Source organism: Solanum tuberosum, unplaced genomic scaffold, assembly GCF_000226075.1.
Source record: "Solanum tuberosum cultivar DM 1-3 516 R44 unplaced genomic scaffold, SolTub_3.0 scf00357, whole genome shotgun sequence".
Classification (NCBI taxonomy): Eukaryota; Viridiplantae; Streptophyta; class Magnoliopsida; order Solanales; family Solanaceae; genus Solanum; species Solanum tuberosum.
In genome coordinates this window covers 369,085-373,845 of record NW_006239283.1, presented here as the reverse complement: position 1 = coordinate 373,845, position 4,761 = coordinate 369,085, and positions in this window count along the sequence as shown.

The following is a 4,761-nucleotide window of genomic DNA, read 5'->3' as shown; positions in this document are numbered from 1 at the left end:
GAAATTTTGTTATTTTATTCGTATCGATATTCTAAGGTGACATGTGCTATTCGAGAATTTGTTGAGGTGTTTTCATGTCTTTTTCTAAATTTTTAAATTTTTCAGAATTTTTTTGATATTTGTTGGGCAGTCACGAAAAAATGTGCAATTTTGATATCCTATTCGAATCGATATTCTATGGTGACTGGTGCGATTCGAGAATTTTTTTAGGTGTATTTATGTCTTTATCTTGATTTTATATTTTTAGGACGTTTACGAATTAAAATTTTTGATATTTTTCAGGCAATCACGAAAAACTGTGAAATTTTGATATTTAATTTGTATCAATATTAAAAGATGACTGGTACAATTCGAGAATTTTTTGAGGTGGTTTTATGTCTTTATCTTGATTTTATATTTTTTGAGCAATCACGAAAAAATGTGAAATATTGATATTTAATTTGTATCGATATTATAAGGTGACTGGTGCGATTCAAAAATTTTTGAGGTGTTTTTATATCTTTTTCTTGATTTTTATATTTTTCGGACGTTTATGATTTAAATTTTTTGATAATTTTAAAGCTGTCACGAAAAAATATGTAATTTTTATATTGTATTCGTATCGATATTTTAAGGTGACACCTGTGATTCGAGAAATTTTTGAGGTGTTTTTATGTCTTTTTCTTGATTCTTAAATTTTTTAGACGTTTACAAATTAAAAATTTTGTTATTTTTCTCGCAGTCACAAAAAAATGTGAAATTTTGATATTTAATTCTTATCGATATTCTAAGATGAGTGGTGCGTTTTGGAAATTTTTTGAGATGTTTTTATGTCTTTTTCTTTATTTTTATAATTTTCGGACGTGTACAAATTAAATTTTTTGATATTTATCGGGCAGTCACAAAAAAATGTAATTTTTTGACATTTTATTCGTATTGATATCCTAAGGTAACTGGTCCTATTCGAATTTTTTTTTACGTATTTTTATTTCTTTTTCTTGATTTTTATATTTTTCGGACGTTTATGAATTAAAATTTTTAAAGTTTTTTGGACACTCATATAAAAATGTGAAATTTTGATATTCAATTCGTATCGATATTCTAAGGTGACTGGTGCGATACGGAAATTTTTTGAGGTGTTTTTATGTCTTTATCTTGATTTTTATATTTTCTGATCTTTACGAATTAAATTTTTTGATATTCTATTCGTATCGAGATTCTAAGGGTACGAGAGCGATTCCGAATTTTTTTGAGGTGTTTTTATGTCTTTTTCTTAATTTTTATACTTTTCGGACGTTTACGAATTAAATTTTTAGATAATTTTCGAGCAGTCACGAAAAAATGTGAAATTTTGACATTCTATTCGTATTGATATTCTAAGGTGATTGGTGCGATTCGGAAATTTTTTGAGGTGTTTTTATGTGTTTTTATTTCTTTTTCTTGATTTTTATATTTATCGGACGTTTACGAATTAAAATTATTTGATATTTTCCGGGCACTCACGAAAAAATGTAAAATTTCATATTTTATTCGTATCTATATTCTAAGGTGATTGGGGTGATTCGAGAATTTTTTGAGGTGTTTTTATGTGTTTTTATTTCTTTTTCTTGATTTTTATATTTTTCGGACGTTTACGAATTAAATTTTTTGATATTTTCAGGCAATCATAAAAAAATGTGAAATTTTGATACTTTATTATTATAGATATTCTAAGTTGACAGGTGCGATTCGGTAATTTTTTGAGGTGTTTTTATGTCTTTTACTTGATTTTTATATTTTTCAAAAAATTTTGAATGAAAATTTTTGATACTTTTCGGACAGTTGCGAAAAAATGTGAAATTTTGCTATTTTATTCATATCGATATTTTAAGGTGACAGGTGTGATTCTGGTATTTTTTTGAGGTGTTTTTATATCTTTTTCGTGAATTTTATATTTTCGAACGTTTATGAATTATAATTTTTGATAGTTTATCCGTATAGATATTCGTAGGTGACTGGTGTGATTCGAGAATTTTTTGAGGCGTTTTTATGTCTTTTTCTTGATTTCTATATTTTTTGGACGTTTACGAATTAAATTTTTCCATATTTTTCGGGCAGTCATGTAAAAATGTGAAATTTTGATATTTCATTCGTATCGATATTCTGAGGCGACACGTGCGACTCGTGAATTTTTTGAGGTGTTCTTATGTCTTTTTCTTGATTTTTATTTTTTTCGGACATTTCAAATTAAAATTTTTGATATTTTTCAAACAATCACGAAAAAATGTGAAATATTGATATTTTATTCGTATCAAAATTCTAAGGTGATATGTACGATTCGGGAATTTTTTGAGGTGTTTTTATGTGTTTTCCCTGAATTTTATATTTTTCGGACGTTTAAGAATTAAAAATTTTGACATTTTTCGGGCAGTCACGAAAAAATGTGAAATTTTTATATTTTATACGTATCGATATTGTAAGGTGACTGGTGCAATTCGAGAATTTTTGAGGTGTTTTTATGTCTTTTCTTGATTTTTATATCTTTCAGACGTTTACGCATTAAAATTTTTGATATTTTTCGGGCAGTCATGAAATATAGTGAAAATTTTATATTTTATTCGTATCGATATTCTAAGGTGACTGGTGCGATTCAGAATTTTTTGATGTGTTTTTATGTATTTTTCTTGATTTTTATATTTTTCGGACGTTTACAAATTAGAATTTTTGATATTTTTTGGGCAGTCACGAAAAATGTGAAATTTTGATATTTTATTCTTATCGATATTCTAAGTTGACAGGCGTAATTTGGGAATTTTAAAAGATGTTTTTATGTCTTTTTTGTGATTTTTATATTTTCGGACTACGAATTAAATTATTTGTTATTTTTCGGGAAGTCGTGAAAAAATATTAAATTTTGATATTTTTTCGTATCGATATTCTAAGGTGACTGGGGTGATTCATAAATTTTAAAGGTATTTTTATGTCTTTTTGTTGATTTTTATATTTTTTAGACGTTTACGAATTAAATTTTTTGATATTTTTCGAGCAGTCACAAAAAAATGCACAATTTTGATATTTTATTCGTATCGATATTCTAAGTTGACAGGTGCGATTCTTTGTTATTTTTCGGGAAGTCGTGAAAAAATATTAAATTTTGATATTTTTTCGTATCGATATTCTAAGGTGACTAGTGTGATTCGAGAATTTTTTGACGTGTTTTTATGTCTTTATCTTGATTTTTATATTTTTCAGACTTTTACAAATTAAATTTTTTGATATTTTTCGGGTAGTCACGAAAAACTGTGAAATTTTGATATTTTATTCATATCGATTATTTTAGGTGACAGGTGCTATTCGAGAATTTTTTGAGGTGTTTTTTGTCGTTTTTTAACTTTTATATTTTTCGAACGTTTACGAATTAAAATTTTTGATATTCTTTGGGCAGTCACGAAAAATGTTAAATTTTGATATTTTATTCGTATCAATATTCTAAGGTAAGTGGTGCGATTCGGGAATTTTTTGAGGTGTGTTTATGTCTTTTTCTTGAATTTTTATATTTTTTCGGACGTTTACGTATTAAATATTTTGATATTTTTCGGGCAATCATGAAAAATGGTAAAATTTTGATATTCTATTCGTATAGATATTTTAAGCCTACTGGTGCAATTCGGGAATTTTTTGAGGTGTTTTTAGTTTCTTTTTCTTAATTTTTATACTTTTCAGACATTTACGAATTAATTTTTTTGATATTTTTCGAGCAGTCACGAAAAATGTGAAATTTTGACATTTCATTCATTTAGATATTCTAAGGTGACTAGTGCGATTCAAAAAATTTTTGAGGTGTTTTTATGTTTTTTTCTTTATTTGTATATTTTTCGGACGTTTATGAATTATAATTTTTGATATTTTTCGGGCAGTCACGAAAAAATGTAAAATTTTGATATTTTATTCGTATCTATATTCTAAGGCTACAGGTGCGATTCGGGATTTTTTTGAGGTGTATTTATATCCTTTTCTTGATTTTATCTTTTTCTTGATTTTTATATTTTTCGAACGTTTACGAATTAAATTTTTGGTATTTTTCGGGCAGTCTTGAAAATGTAAAATTTTGACATGTTATTTGTATCGATATTCTAAGGCTACTGGTGCGATTCGGGAATATTTTGAGGTGTGTTTATGTCTTTTTCATGATTTTTATACTTTTCAGAAGTTTACGAATTAAAATTTTTGATATTTTTCTAGCAGTCACTAAAAAATGTGAAATTTTGACATTTTATTCTTTCAGATATTCTAAGGTGACTGGTGTGATTCAAGAATTTTTTGAGGTATTTTTATTCTTTATCTTGATTTTTATCTTTTTCGAACATTTACGAATTAAAATTTGTGATATTTTTCGAACAGTCACGAAAAATAGGAAATTTTGATATGTTATTCGTCGATATTCTAAGGTGACTGGCACTACAAGAAAAAAGGCATTTCCCAACAATTTTTCTTGTTGCTATATATAAGATGTTGTTGCAAAAAGTACTTTTGGCAACAATATAAAAGTTGTTGCAATAAACACTGATGCGAAAAAGTTTTGCAACAACAAAATATATTGATGCCAAAAACTAACTTATTGCAACCAAAATAATTGTTGCCCTACATTAATATAGTTGTGGCTTATAAAAATTTTCGCAACAAAATTTAATGTTGCCACAAATTAACTTTTTTACCAACAATATCAGTTGTTGTAAAAAATTGACAAAAAGTTAGTTAATAATCTGTTAGAAGGCTTTTAGCAACAATAATTTTTATTGCAAT